Source organism: Crotalus tigris, unplaced genomic scaffold, assembly GCF_016545835.1.
Source record: "Crotalus tigris isolate CLP2741 ecotype Arizona unplaced genomic scaffold, ASM1654583v1 scf7180000017625.6296891, whole genome shotgun sequence".
NCBI classification, from domain to species: Eukaryota; Metazoa; Chordata; class Lepidosauria; order Squamata; family Viperidae; genus Crotalus; species Crotalus tigris.
In genome coordinates this window covers 434,790-451,160 of record NW_024096520.1, presented here as the reverse complement: position 1 = coordinate 451,160, position 16,371 = coordinate 434,790, and the positions used below count along the sequence as shown (strand labels likewise).

General features: G+C 41.5%; 1 protein-coding gene across 3 annotated transcripts in view; it reads right to left on the bottom strand.

Annotated features, from left to right (window-relative positions):
- SINHCAF (SIN3-HDAC complex associated factor) overlaps positions 1-14,179 on the bottom strand; it is a 38,098-nt gene extending 23,919 nt beyond the window's left edge. Inside the window, exon 1 of one of the 3 annotated variants that reach the window (XM_039333201.1) lies at positions 14,049-14,179. The gene's annotated coding sequence lies outside the window, so the exon portion shown is untranslated. Of the gene's footprint in view, positions 1-11,609; positions 11,629-12,208; positions 12,713-14,048 lie in introns of those variants that run through there. The other 2 variants (XM_039333210.1, XM_039333220.1) reach the window with 2 other exon arrangements.
- Between the last annotated feature and the right edge of the window lie 2,192 nt (positions 14,180-16,371).

The window sequence follows — 16,371 nt, the reverse complement described above, 5'->3', positions numbered from 1 at the left end:
GAGACTATATCTTCCCTCAAAATAGTATTATTCTGTACATAAAGCTCTTTCATTTCCTTCTTCAGTTCTTCCTTAGTTTCAGATTTGCTCTGTTCCAGAAGTTGCTTCACTTCCTCCCTAAATTGAGACACAGCCTTTCCCATTATATCCTTAAAATCTTGTGCAGATGTGCCTGATGGGGGAGGAGAAGGTGGAGATATAGCCTTAGGTTGTTGCAACGGTGGTGTTACTTTAAGTTGTTGTTGAACAGTTGCAGTAACAGGAGAAGAAATCACCTTAGAAACTATAGAAGCTGGTTGTCTCTTTGAAGCCATTTTAAACTATCTTTCTTCTTAAAAAAGGGAAAAAAAGTACTTAAATCCTTACAAATAAAAAGACCAGGAAAAATACAATAAAAATAAAAACTCCCAAGGCACTTTAAAAGAAAAAAAAAGGCTTAAGAAAAAAAACAATGTTAAGCATACAGTTCAATCAGTCCGTCTTTTCTTTCCGGAAATAGGGAAAAAAAACTTTCAAAACGCCATTTTACTTTCACTCTCACTTTCCGCCCAAAGAAAGTAAAAAAAAAAGAAAAGAAAAGTCAGCTTATACTAAAAAGAAAAAATTAAGGAAAATAAATCTCTAATTCTAAGTAAAATCCTTTAAACAGTTCTGTCCGCTTTAAAAGTCACTCACCAAGCAGCTTTGAGTGCAGAGAGGGTAGCGGCGTTTCGCTTTGCTTCCGAAGAAGCAAAGACAGCTGAGAGGCGGAGAAGGCAATGAACTCCGAGGGAGCACTCTTTCTACCCCCCTAAAAAAAAAAATCCAGGGAAGGTTAAGAGGTTCTACCTCTATTCATGCAGTCTCTACCCCTTCCCTTCGCCCGGGAAGGGGATTTCGAACCGCGAGCCAGCTGATGAACGCTGTGCTCCGCGGATCTGACACCGTCTCAGAAGGACGGCTACAAAGTAGCCGTCATCATCGCCGCTTTAACCACCGGAAGTCCAGGAGGGAGGCGATTTAAACGTGCTAGCTCTTCCAAAAATATTTTAACTAAAGTGTTTCTTTTGTTCCAAATAATATATATAGAGAGATAGAATTATTTGATGATCCAAATACACTAACATGGAAAACTAGTTGGCAAAGAAAGAAAGCTAGAGTAAGACTGAAGGAAACAAAAGCTTTGACCTATTAAAGGGGATGCTTTATTATTGATTAAAGGTTTGAATATGGTTAAGAATAGATTGTTAGAAATGGAAATATTATTATAACTAGATAGTTAGGATAGAATATTATATCTTGGTATGAGAAGGGAAATAAGAATATGTTAAGAATTTTGAATAAGGGATTCTTTTGGTTGCCCAAATGTAACTTGTTTTGATATTATAAATGATTGGGGTACTTTGAATATGGATGGGAAACTAAAATTGAAAAAAAAAGTAAAAGTAGGATATGGATTAAATAAGTGGAAATTGAATGCAAATGCAACTAAGATATGTTTTGGCTAGGAAAGATATTTTAAACTGGTATTATTGATATTATTAGAAAGATGTAACAAATGTTGATATGCACTTGTATGTTTACTAACAATAATAAGAATTGTATTTGCTTAATGCGGAAAAATTGTAATTACCAGAAGAAGAGAGAATGGACTGGCGGGTGTAACATTGGACTTAGTTGGAAAAACTTATATGTATCACCGAATTATTAATGGACTCAGTTATCACATTGTCTATTGAGCACTTGCTTGTGAAAATAGAAAATTAATAAAACTTTTAAAAAAAGGTGACCCCAAGGACACTGCAGCCCTCATAAATAAGAGCCAGTTGCCAAATGTCTGAATTTTGATCATGTAACCCTGGTGATACTGCAACAAATCATGTCAAGGTAGTCCTCGACTTATGACCACATCTGAGCCCAAAATTTCTGTTGCTAAGCGAGAGTGAATTTTGCCCTATTTTATGACCTTTCTTGCCATAGTCATAAGTATGAATCAGTTACCAAGCATCTGAATTTTAATCACGTGACTATGGGGATACTGTAATGGTTATAAGGGTAAAAAAAATGGTCATAAATCACTTTTTCAGTACTGTTGTAACTTTGAACAGTCACTAAACAAATGGTTGTAAGTCAAGGACTGCAGGCAGCAGACAGATATACATACATATATATGGGAGGGAGGGAGAGCTTTCAATGTGCTCATTAAGAGTTTTTCTAGTACTTGCCATAAAACCAGCTTATCAAGCGCTGTGTCATTGAATCACTGCCTGCAAAGTTTCTACTTTCAGAATCCGTTGAGGCCAATCTGTCAAACTTCCAAGAGAGCAGGACTAAGTAGTGCCTTCTGTTCCATTGGTCATGTAAGAGTTGCTAACAATAACACAGGCAGAAAGAATCTCCAAACAGGATGCATCCCAGCATAGTAAAAGACCTTGTTTTCACCCACTTGTCTTCCTTCAACCTTTTCTCCAATTTCTTCTTACACTTCATCTTTTTTCAACTGATACATTTTAAAGCAGCCATCATTGTACTTTATGGGTGAATTACACTACCCCGGACATCCTTACCTTCTATTTCAGTCCTCTTAATTTTCATAAAAGCTGCCTGCCATTCCTGAACTTCTACTCTACCTTCCCAGTTATGACTGCAGCACCACCTCCGGTATCAAAGAGCAGCTCTATTGTTCAGTGGCATAGTTAGTTCAAAGAAAACATGAACTCAGTAAAAGACTTACTTTCCATAAGTCAACAGTATTGAGCTTAGAGATGAAAGCTGGAAAAATGCAAGAAACATAAAGGCTTCATTTTGGTTATAAATCATTATTTGACTTAAATTGTTCACTTCCTCTTTTTGTTTAGTTCTAAGATTAATCCAAGACAAAACTCTAAAAACTCTGAATATAACTTGAGAAGCTAATAATTTGGCAAATGATCTACTCAAAAGAGTTATTATCAGTGAGGGAATAAAACAAAACTGTTGAGAAAACTATTTGTGAAATAACTTTTGTTATTTAACTATTAGTTAAATAAACTTTCTATATAATTTTGTAGCCATCGCTTATGCATTTAAAGATAGAATACTACTGAATGTAAAGTTAAATAAAAATTGTTAATTATTTGAGTGAAGGTTCTGTGATTTTTAATGCTGTAAATGCAGACTTTCTGAAGCTGATATCCAACGAGCATTTAAATCAACTAATTCGGTTCCATACTCATCAGCAACAAATCCAAAGTCAAAAAGTCCAAGCAAAAGAACTTGATATTCAAGAAGACCTCCCTCCCATGAGTTGCACTTTAAAAAATCTGATTTTATTCTCTTAAAACCAAACAGGAGAAGTAAACACAAATAACAAAATATTTGAAGGTGTATGAACTGCAATAGAAAAGAGTTTTGTAAAATAAATGTGAACCATTTGCCAAGCATCTGAATTTTGATCCTGTGACCATGGGGATGCTGTAATAGTTGTATGAAAAACAGTCATGTCACTTTTTCAGTGCCACTGTAACTTCAAATGGTCACTAAATGGACTGTTGTAAAGTTGAGGACTTCTTGTACCTGGACCAGTCAGCAAGAATTGGTCTTGATTCAAAAGCATCTTTATCTTTCCAGTGAAGACTGTTGGCCAGAATGGGACAAATGAGAAATCCTGGTTTCTCAACTTTGAGACCTGATCTTATTTGTTACACATTTGTTTGACAAGATGCTCCAAGCAGAATATGAGCAAACATTGAAAAATGAAATTAAGATTTACTAAAGCTTCCAACAGTTCCGTTCAAATGTTAAAAGTGAATTCTTTGGGTCCTGAAAATGGTTTTTTAAAAAAACATATAAAATTATTGTGCCATACCAGAAAGAACCAGGAGGTGGGAAGCTGGGATTCTGTAATACTTTTCGGATCAGGAAAAGACTACAACAGAAATTGTAGCCCTGCTGAATTCCAGTTATATCAAGTACAAGACAGAAAAAGGAAATGTAGCATCAGATACTGAAAAGGCAAAGGGGAATCCTCAATATTTGCTCTCCAGATACCTCGATCACTGGCTAAAGTTCTACTACTTTACTCTTATGGCTGATGTAGCTACACATGTCCTGAGCTGAAGTTCATAAACAAAACCCCAAACCCAAACCCTTATTCTAAAGGGGTGTTGTTCTGTTGTTGGAGGGGTATAGATGGAAGAATTAAAGAACCATGTATCTTTTCTAGAAAAAGAGCAAATAAACCATAAGACTGACATTTCTCAGAAAGTTCTCTGGAGTCAACATTTTTTGATGTCAGAATTATTTGGTGCAAATCCCTCCCGACACACAAGAGGAATTCACTCTTTATATAGTAGAAAATAAGGAAGATGTATAGCCAGTCTCAATAAAGGTAGTTTTATTTAGTCTTTCCTGGTCTCTTTACTTAAAGAGGCTGAGATCTATGTCTGCTGGGGGAGGCGGGGGCAAAAAGCAAAGATGGTGTACATGACTACGTATGTATATGTGAAAAAGGCACAGCTCTAATTGTGCAGAAATAACCAGCATCTTGGATTGTCGCCCAATCCCAAGTAGGCTTCTGTATTTAGTTTCTTAAATCTTCCAATACGGCAGAGAAAAATGCTGGTATAAAAGTCCAATAATCTGACTCAGCTTGCCTTATACTTCTTACATATATAGAATTTTAAGTACAGGCAGTCCTTGACTTACAACCACAATTGAGCCTGAATTCCTGATGCTAGGTGAGACAATTGTTAAGGGAGTTTTGCCCCATTTTACAACCGTTTTTGCGAGGTGTTAAATGAATCACTGCTGTTAAGTGAATTATGTGGTCCTTAAGTGCATTTGGCTTCCCCCATTGACTTTGCTTGTCAGAAGCCAGCTGGGAAGATTATAGTTGGTGATCCCATGACCCAGGGGACAGCGCAACCCAGTCATAAATACATGCCAGTTGCCAAGGCAACTATAAACAAGGCAATAAACAAATAATGGCAGCCTGACATGCAGAAGAAGCCCCATAAATATGAAAAATATCAGGCAAGTCGAATAACAAATTGTGCTGGATGCCAGTGGCTATGCAGACTACAATTCCAACCAGGTTATTGTGCCCAGTCTGGTAACTTTGCTAGTTGTGGTGGTCTTAAGATATCTGAAAAGTGCCATGTTGGGGGGAAAATGTGTTAGAGCAGTGATGGCGAACCTTTTAAAGACCGAGTGCCCAAACTGCAACCCAAAACCCACTTATGCATCGTTGGGTGCTGGTTGGGCATGGCCCATTGGGTGGGTATGGCCCATTGGGTGGGCATGGCTGCAGTGGTAATGGCAGACTGGGTGGGACTAAAAAGTTCATTCAATCAATTCCAACTCTGCGAGACCTTTTTTTTTCCATGAGAAGTTGAAATTGATTGATTGAACCTTTTTTTTTTTTTTTTGCACATGGCGGAAGAGGCCTAAAGCGAAAAGGTTTTATAAAACCCAGCTGGAGCTTAGGACTGGGGCAATGGTGCGCATGCCCACAGAGAAGGCTCTGCGTGCCACCTGTGTCATAGGTTCACCACCATGGTGTTAGAGTGAGTTCATATAAGATTATAACAATTGTTTCCCTTATTTTATTTGCAATTTAGCGTACAGGTAATCCTCACTTATCAACCGCAGTTGGGAGTGGAAACTCTGTTGCTAAGCATCATGGTCATAAAATGACATGACCACGCCCAACCTACAATGTCAGTTCATCAGTTCCCATTGCAGTCGTTAAGTGAATCATCACAGTTTATTAAAAACAACATCACATGACTCCAACTTGCAACTTCCTGCTGGCTTCCCCATTGACAATGCTTGCTGGAAGGCAGCTGTGAAGGTCACTGTGGCCCTGGGATGCTGCAACTATTACAGATGTGTGCTGTTTGCCAAGGGCTCAATTTTAATCATGTGACTGAAGGGACACTGCAATAGTCATAAGTACAGGAACAGGTTAGATAAGTCACTTTTTGCAGCTTTGTTGTCACTTTAAACAGTCATTAAACAAATGGTTGTAAGTTGAGGACTTCCTGCACCTATATTTTTAGAAAATTAGTGACATTTTCAACTGATGGCACCATTATACATGATGTTGTGGATTCAAAAATAAGAAAAAATAATGTATGTGTAATATTAAAGACAATGTCTCATGAGTTCTCATGCAAAATTTGGCAATGCCAGATCATTTGTGTAGCTTTTAATTAATAATAATGATGAAGATGTCAACCTTGTTTTCTTTTTACTTTTTTTACCTGAGATTTTTGCATATATAACCTTTTTTTTTCATTTGCTTTCCTAGACCTATTAAACATAAATAAGCAGTGCAGTTCCCAACATGTTAGATAGACAGCAACTGAGAAACTCTTTTAAAAAAAAAAACATTTACCAACCTTCCTAACTTGAAAGCAGTGTCAGCCTCTTGTTGGAGCTTTCAATTTCATGATGAGCATTAAGCATACTTCTATTTCAAGAAAAAGAATCTTCTTCAAAACCTGTCCAATTGTTTGTAATGAAAAGCAATGGATGTGAAATAGAACATCAATATTAAATATACCTTTGAACTCCAAGGTTACTTTTAATAACCCAAATTGCCTGTAATGGAATGTGTGGATGACCTTGGCAGACAAGGGGAAGAGGTGCTGCCTAGGAAACAATCAGACAAAAGAGGCAGGAGCCTCCAGGGGGCTTAAAGGTCAGAGAAAGAAATTTAGGAAGGATGCAATTAATTGATCAAGCATTTAAAAGCTTGCAAAATTCTGTTAATGCAGCCTTACCAAAAAGTAGAATTAACTGTCTAGCTCTGTTTCCTGTCTGGTTTACCTGGGAGGGCTGACAGGAGCTTAAAATTCTCTTGCCACTAGCTTAAAATCCTCCACCATTAACAGCAGTCCTATGTGGTAGATCACGGGTGTCAAACTCGCTGTGTCACGTGACGTGTCGCAATGTATCACGAGTTTTTTCCGCATTGCTGGAGCTGGGGTGGGCGCGGCTTCCGCAAGATGCAACTGGCCCGCGGGCTGGCAGTTTGACACCCCTGTGGTAGATCTTTTACATTTTACTGAATGAAGTGAGATACTAATTCAGTTTTGCGAAGTCTGGAATTTAAAGTGATATTAAAGCAAAAAGAAACAAAAAACCTCGAAAGGGCAGAATGTGATGGCCGATATCCTGTCATTTTGAACTGAGGAAATCTGTTACTAAAACAGGGGTTCCCTTCCCCCACTTCAAATAATGTATTGTCTACCTTTGGCATACAGAAAAGTGACAGCATCACACATTCTCATCTTTGTATTCTCAGTTCTCCACCATAGATTTCTGGGAGATGTTAAACTCTGAATGATGTAGCCTAGTTATGACAGAAACATCCAGATGTGAAAATACGTGGTAGCTCTTTTATAAAAGGTAACAAACAGGTGGACAAACCTGCACCCAAAAAGAACTCATCAATGTTTTAACTAGCCCTCCCCCACCAATTTTCCACAGCTGAAAAGCATTTTCATTGCACCGAAGGTGCTTCGTGTCATAACATAACAGTCAGAAACTATTTCTGCCATTACAAAGATTACAGTAGATTGCAGTTTGTTTATTCTTGTTTTATCCTGAAGCTAGGTAGGATCAAGTGCAGCTCCATCCTCCTGGATATTAAAATGTACACAAGAATAAAATCAGCAGGGCATTTTCAACTAATCTCACTAGCAGCCTTTTCACTCAGGAATTTACTCCCCCCCCCCTTGCTGGAGTTTTCAGACCACAGCCTTCCCATCTCACTGAGAATTCCTGATAGGCGGGGAGGCTTTGAAGACAAAACACTGTCTCTTTTTGACTACATCTAATGCAAGGGATCCCTAGGAACACTGAACAGAGTGGGACTTATTTCTAACTCAATGGGTCTGTTCAGGGTTTCTCTCTTAGATGAGTTCAGCATTGTTGTATGTGAAAAGAATTCGGTTCCCACAGTATGGATGAGAGCGATTCCTGTACTTTTAGCTTAAAGAGCCACACTTTTAGCAAAACACCCCTTCTGGTTTCACCGCTTGTATAACTATGGCAAACATTTTTAAAGGCATTCACTTTCAGTCCAGGGACAAAGATATCAAAGAAAATTTCTTTCCACCACTAAAATAGATATTCTGTCAAAGGAACTGAAAATAACAGCTTGTTAGTGCACTGTGTACTGTATACACACAAATTCCTTTGCACACCAGAAAAGTTGTGGTATTCAACTGGAATCTTTTGTCCCAGGCCATAAGCTGTCAATATGCAACATCAATTCTATAAATAACAAAATGTGTCCAAATCTTCCAGATTCTATGGCTGGCTCAGTCTTTTCCATTTTTCTGCAAGAAGGTGAAGACAATTTCATTTCAACATAATCCTTAAGATCTATTTTTAAAATCTACTTTTCTTTATATTTCTCATGTGCTATTTTTGGATTTACTTGAATTGCTTAAAGTTGGTCCTTTTCCTGTTGGTCCTTTAGCTGCAAAATGACACATAGTGTATAAAAACTATCATCACCAAGGAAAGGACGTAAAACAGAATCCAGATGGATGTTATACATACAGGAAGAACAAAGATTTAGTTTTCAGCTGGAAAAGATATTCACATTATGATAGGGTTAGTGCAATAATTTCCAACCTCTGGTCTAGGGACCAATAATGTCTATCTGTCACATTATAGGCCTCAAATTGGAGTTGAAATCCACAAGTTTTAAAAGTTGCCAAAGTTTAGATAGTCTAGATCAGGGGTGTCAAAACTGCTGGGGATGCATCATAGCGAAACCATGCCCACCCCATTGCCGGCAATGACAAAAACGTCACGTAACCTTGCAAGTTTGACACCCCTGGTCCAGATGTATCTCTGCAGTTTCAAGCAGGATGGTGTATCTTTCTCAACCCTATAAGAAATGCCAAGGTTAAACCTGACACTTCCTATTTGTAATCCATGTGTTCTTTTGCCATGATTTTCACCAATAAAGGTATATTCAAGGCCATAAAATCCAGAATGTTTTTCTTCAAACTTCTGTATACATTTAAGAATATGTGAGACTGGGATTCTAGTAAAATATTAACGATTCAAAACCAAAGCATCTTAGTATGTTCATGAAAAATGGACCACTATAGTACCACAAAAACCTATTATAAAGATGTTATGAGTTGTGCATTTGGCACACATGCTGTGTTGCAAGGACCATCAAATTCCATTATAATTTCTCTACCAAGAAAAAATGTCTGGGTGATATACTAGCAAGCTACTATCTCTTAGCCTTGGAATTCACAACAGTGCATTCTTTCTTCTCAAGGTTGTTGCTATTAGAATTCAGGCACCAAAAGATAATTTGTTTCTTAAAGTTGCTGTGGAAAAAAGATTGATGCAACAATCACTAAACTTCCCTGGATTACCTGATTTTAATGTTAACAAGCTTTTGTATTTATGACCAAAAAAAGGCATTTGCAATTTGAAAAAGAGTTTTATATTTAGATGTAATGTATTATTGCTGTTCATATAATGGTGTCAATATAGGAAGGAAGGAAGGAAGGAAGAAGGAAGGAAGGAGGGAGGATGGGTTCCAGGCTTTAAAACAATTTTTTATAATTTGGTATGTGAGGTACAGATGTAAAGGCAGAATTTCAGCAGATGTGATTATGTTTACTTGGACTTCACGTATGAACGCTATTAATTCAATGAGTGTTATTTTTATGTAAAATGCATATGGCTGCCACCAATGGCAGTACCCAATAAGATCAAAGGTATTTTAGGAATAACCTGCTATTGCACCACAGAGGTACACACAGGAATGCTGAACAAAATGGGATAAGGTTTTGACTTCAAAAAAAGAACACCCAATCAATGTGGAACACCCACATTATTGAGATGGGGGGAAATGTGTTTGTAATGCCCTGTTTCAAAAGTTCCCAACCTTCTTTGCCTTCAATACGGATCACTGCCCTTAAGGGAAAGGAGAAATTATAAATTCAAAATACTGAAGTGGAAAGGCATTTCCAAGCAAGGAAGCAATAAAAACAGTATCTGCAACTGAGAGAAAGGCCACACCAGGGCATACACGGAGGCTGTGCCTCAAACAAAGACCACCCATCTGTGTCCATCTCGCCAAAGCTGACCTACTTTTCAAAACAGACCCCAGTGCATCGAGGAAAAATCAGAAGCTTCCCTCCTGCAGCCAAATCACAAAGCGCCAGAAACTATGTTCATCAAGATCTGCATTATCAAATCTTCTTTAAAAGGAGGCAAAGCTCAGGAATATTAAAGGCTCTCATTCGTTGCAATGATACTCCTCTCCGCTCCTTTCTCTGCCCCAATCAATCACTACCATAAAGTTTCAGGATGGACACCCAGAACTTTATGGTTGCTTCAGGCATGATTTGATTAATAATAACCTAATGATTGGGCAGGGTGAGAACTTCAGAAGTAAAAACAAGGTTCCTGTGGGAAAGCTGAAAAGCCTCTAGCAATCCTCTCTTCCCAATATGTGCAATGTTGAGGTTTCCTATTTTCTTTTCAACCAGTTTCATGCCAAATAATGGCAACTCATTGCCTGGGTGGCTTCAAAGAGATGCAAAATACTTGTCTCCTAGACTGCACAAATGCTGTTGGGGGAGGAATAACAGAGTTGGAAAGGACTGTGGAGGCCTTCTAGTCCAAACCCCCTGCTCAAGCAGCAGACCCTATACCCATTTCATACAAGGGAATGGGACAACTTGCCACAGCCAACTCACTGCAGCCAACTCGCCAGGGGACAACTTGACATGGCCAACTTGCCATGGGACAATTCACTGTGGAACAATTTAACAATTCTATTTATTTAAATAAAATAAAAAAGTATTTTTAATTTTTGTTGATCATACTTCATTCTGTTCCTCCTTTTGCATCCTTTCTTTAATGATTCTATTCCACCAATTCTTTGTTATTAGTGTAACTTTTGTCCAGCAATGAGTTGTCCTGTGGCAAGTTGTCCTGCGACCATGGCAAATTGTCAAGGGGCCTTCAGACAAATGGTTGTCCAATCTCTTCTTAAAAACCTCCAGCAATGGAGCACCCACAACTTCTGAAGACAACCTGTTCCACTGATTAATTGTTCTGTCAGGAAGTTGGTCCTTATTTCTAGGTTGGTTCTCTCCTTGATTAGTTTCCATCCATTGCTTCTTTTTCTGTCTTCTTTGTGGCAGCTCCTTAGATAGTGAAAAACTGCTATGTCACCCCTAGTTCTTCTCTTCATTAAACTAAACATATTCAATTCCTGCAACTGTTCTTTGTATGTTTTAGTCTCCGGTTCCTTCATCATCTTTGTTGTATTCTTCTCTGCATTCTTTCTAGAGTCTGAACATCTTTTTTAAGGAGAGAGATAGATATATCCACTGCCACAGATGTTCTGATATCAGTACATTTACACCCACCCCACCAATTTCCGTGAGATTCTAGCATCCAGTAATCCCTGGAAAGGGAACGGAATCACCAGCACATGGTGTAAGGGAGGGCTTTCGATTGGGAAAAGCATTGGGAAAAACGAAAACAAAATTCGGGGTCTTCAGGTTTTCTTCCAGCATGAGAAGGTGCCCATCTTTCTACAACCAACTAACCTGAGCTTAAGGGGATCCCGATTCGCTGAATTAACTCACTTGCATGGCTTTACGGGGCAAGTTGAATCACCAGCTACGTCGATCGAGCCAACAGTGGCACGAACAAGCCAAACTGCCTTTTCGCCTACCCGGTTATGCAAAGGAAATCGGTCGCCCAGCTGCGCTTTAAAGTTTAACTCCCAGGGTTTTGCCGCAGAACAAAAGGGATGGAAGGCGGCTGCCCCCCCCCCTCCCATCATCTCGCTCAGGCGGCAGTTCATTAAAGATCTCCCTCATTTCCCTCCCCACCCCAATCGCAGCTACTGGGGATGGGGGGGGGAGTTTATTGTGAGGATGAGTAGGTGAGTGCGGGGATAGTTAGCTGGCTGGCGGGCGGGCGAGCGCGCGAGCGGTCTCCCTGTTAACCCAGAACTGGTTCCTCCTCATGGCTCTGCCCTGACGTAATTCAAACATGGCAACAGTTCCGACTTCAAAGCGAGCTCGACAAGACCTCCCATAAACAGGCGCACGAGGCGTGGAGCGCAGCGGGCACCAATAGCCCGCGAAGAAAACCGCCCGCCCGCCCACCTGCCTCGCCCCGGGCCCCCGAAGTATCCCAAACAATGGTCCCCGGGTGGGCGCGCGGGTGCCGTGCCTACCATCACTCCGCTCCGTTCCCATCCGTCGGAGGCGCCGCTTCCTGCTCTCCAGGCACTTAAACACGCCTCCTTCTTCTTGTCCCTGCACGCAACGTGATACCTCGCGCGGTGGGCACTGCAGCGGAAAGTTTTAACCTCCGAGAAAAAGTCCTGAGGCCGCTGCGGTTCAGCGCTAAGAAGGCGCGCCCGTCTCGGGCCCCCAGCCTCAGTCCTCTCCTCAGAGGGTCCACGTCAGGGGGACGGGGCGCGGACGTCGAGAACGGGCCCAACTCCCGCGCCCAGCTCGCCAAGCACGAGAGCCACATGCTCATGGCAGCCCTTTGTTCGCCTTCACCAAAGGGTGGAAAAGGCCAGTTCCTCTTTCACCTGAAAGGAACACCCGACTTTCCCGGCGGGATGGGTTAGGGGATTACACAGAGGCGGCTTTGCAGTGAGGAGGCTTTTATAAGAGGAGGCGAAAGATCAAAGTGGGATTTCCAAAGACGGTTCGCGGGAGTTCGTTCTCCGGTTGGGCTTTGAACATGGCAAGACTCTGCCTCAGCCCCCCCCCCTTATCACCACCCACTCAGCTCCGGCGACCAATGAGAGAAATCTATGCAACAGTTAAAGCTTTGTAAATCTTTTAAATAAGAATTTCGCATACTAAAAAAAAAAAAAACGTTACGACCTGCTAAGTGCATCAGGCTGCACACCTACGAAGGATTCTTTTCCCTCCCTCCGCCCCAAATCTCAGAAGCCACAGTCGTGCTTCAGATCTACTTACACCGCGCCTTGCCATCCCGCTGTTTACCCTCCCGGGAGAAACGCAGATCGACGCCCTCACCCCGGGCTTTCATTCGCTTCTCTGCCCCGCGTCACAACTTATTTTTCTTCAATCCCATCTACAGGTGTATTAGTTTCGAAGGTCCCGGAAAGCGTTCGAAATGGAACAGTGGGGATCAGCGTGGTTCTGAATTCGAAGTTTCCGCTCCTGGTTTAGGAATCCCGAAGAGAAAATCCGTAACAAACCTCGCCTTCCCTTCTTTCCCACCCCAGTCCCGCTTTGCTTCTCCTTGTCGCTAACGCCGCGTCCATAGTTGTAACGGACCACGCTGCTCTGGCCGCTGCAGCCACCAATACGCTCCCGAATGAGCAAACGGTGGCTGCCATCATTCCCTAGTAGTATTTTGCTCCCTGATGCTCCCATTCGTTATGTTCTCCGGGATTGGTCTGAAGTAAAAGAAGATACATGGACCTGCTGTTTTCATTTCTTCCCCTTTCCCCTTATTTTTTAGAAGCGTCTGTGTGATTTCGAAAAGTTGTTTTTAAAAAGTTTATCACCCACTAATTGAAACCGAAGGGTTCCAGTCACTCAATCGCTGTGGATACCGCTAACTCCATTAAAACATTCACTGAGCAATTTACTTGAAAGTAAATCCTAATATGTCCAATAGAATTTACTTTTTAAGTAAGTGTACACAAGATAACATTCCCTTTAGGATTGTACATCCAGCAATCTGGCCTCCAAAGCACTTATTCTTCAACTGTTTTTCTCCAGGGGAAAAAAAAAGTCGTTGTCACTGGCCACATGTTCACAACAATGCAATCAACCTCTTCCTACACCGATTCATCTTTTTCCGCAATGATGTGCATTCAAACCTCCAACGAAGTAGAGATAATACTTTAAATCAATCCTTCCCTCTAAAAATAAGCATTTTCCTCAGTCATCAATGAGTTTCCTAGAGATTAGCTTTTCAAAACTGCGTTTGCACGCGTGACGCAAAACTTGCCAGAATCCCTAACCAAGAACGCCTCTTTCAACAAATGCCAAGAGGAACCGACAATCACCGAATTCCCTTACCTCCAACAAACCGATCGTGTCTGGTGTGCCGCAATTTGCTTCCCGGGTCCACACTACACCACCCTCCTTGTCTAGGTTCTGCGTCTGGAGAGCAGCAAGATCTGGAATCATTGGTTTAACTTTTAGTCGGTGTACGCATGCGCCGTTCCCACGGCTGAATTCTCAATCGAGCTATTTTGCATACGCGTACCATTGTCCTTTTAAGGGAGAAAAGGGCCGAGCGAAAAGCCTGGGAGAGAAAAGCAGAGGGGAGGTTCTAGGCATTGTGACGTAGGCGACGTCAGGCATGGAGGCACCGACTGGAGGAGGAGCGTTCGAGCAATTGACGGGTAGATTTTGGGCAAGGTCGCTGGGGTGCGAGTGGGATCACTGGCCGCTGCTTTGGGGATATTTGTGAATGCAGCCCTTCCGATTCCTTCAGGCGGGGAAAGCTGCTTCTGCAAAAAGGAAGGCTTCCATTTCCCCAGGCAGATAATAGCTGTCATGAGGAGATGAGACTTCTCTAGACTGCTTTGGAAGCACCTGCTGTGCTTACTAGGCATTCCTACCACGCTTGGCGACACTGCTGGCTCCTGGAGAAAACCGGATTTATTTATCGCAGGGGAAGATTTAGCATTGGAAACTGCGGCTTGCAAAGCAGGAAAGGCAGGATGAAGCCCTCCTGGATGCTCGTATAGGTAACGTTGGGGTAGGCAACATTTTGTAAAAAATTTGAATTTTAAACGCGTTTAGAAAAAACTTTAAATAAAATTTCCAAGTGTTGCATGGAAAAAGTTACATGAATACGAATCTTTCTTACTCTCATCGCTGGAAGCAAATCTAGTTGTACTTATATATACATACAGTACTGTGCAAACCTTTTAGACAGTTGTGCAAAAATGCTGTAAATTAATGTTTTCAGAAATAATGTTAATGGTTTATTTTGATCAATTAACAAAATGGAGAGTAAATGAACAGAAGAGAAAGAAATCAGATCAATATTTGGTGTGACCAAATAGTTTTTAAGTTGCATTTCCACAATTCAGAAGGCTGTGTTTATGGTCCACTATGCTGTGTGAGTCACCTAAAAACAGTTCAGTAGAGTTTCTATTAGTGACTTTTCCAAGGCTTGAATTTGGGGGCTTTGGAACCCAAAACAGATTTTTCAACCACTCAACTAATTACTGAGTTCACACACAATATACCTTGTGGTTTGTTTGGCCTAGGTCAGTGTTGGCGAACCTATGGCACATGTGCCAGAGGTGGCACTCAGAGCCCTCTCTGGGCACGCGCACCATACCTCAAAGATGGCAACGTCCCTCTTCAACCAGCTGCCTGCTAACTCACCAAGGTCCCACGGGGCTGGATGCATCCCAACACGGCTGCTTTCTCTCCCCCTGTCCCATCCCTCCTGGCCTTGCATACTCTCCTTTTCCTGGGCACAATCCACTGCATCACCTCCTCAGTTGTCGGCCATCCGTCCAGCTCAGAGGTGGCTTCTCTGAACTGCTGGCGATGGGCTGCGGAGCCCCAGAGCACACCGGTTGAGGGGCTGGCAGGCTGTGGCTGCTGACGGACACCATCAGCCCCCATGCACTCACTGGCCTCTGTATGCAGGAGCCGATGGTGTCAGGCAGCAGCTGCCCCGCCCCTGCCTCGCCTTGCCTTGCCCCACAGCAATGGCAACCTTGCCCTGCCTCACCTCGCCTCATCCCGGAGGATGAGCCCACCTTGGCCACACCCTCCCAGTCTGCCATGACCACCACAGCCACGCCCAGTGGGCCATGCCCACTGACACCGGCAATAAATAAGTGGGTTTTGGGTTGCAGTTTGGGCACTCGGTCTCTAAAAGATTCGCCATCACTAGCCTAGGTTTAGCATATTCTCTAAACGGAAGCACTGTTCTTAGTAAAGCTTGGTTTATTAATCGTCTGGGGTATAAACCCAGTCAGTAATGTTTTATTCCATAAACCATGATCATACAAAGCATGATTTAGTTGAGTGAACACAACTCTGTCTAGCAGTGACCATCACTGACCCCGTTACCTATGCATGCAATTTTAAAAGATAACGATGTTAAGTAATTCTTTCTAAATGGCTCCCAATTAGAAATGACAGTGAGAGTTTTTTCCATTAACTTCTATCCTTTTTGATACCATAAAGAAGAATTTTTTCATAGCTCGATTACTTCAAAGCTTTGAAATAATTACTAGTTTATTATTTAATCTAAACTTATATTGGCAAGCTCTGAACTTTTACATTTCATTTTTTCTGTCTACTGCTGCAATGTTATGTGACATCAATTTCCATAAACAATTCTGGTTCCTTTTAAAACGCATAGCAG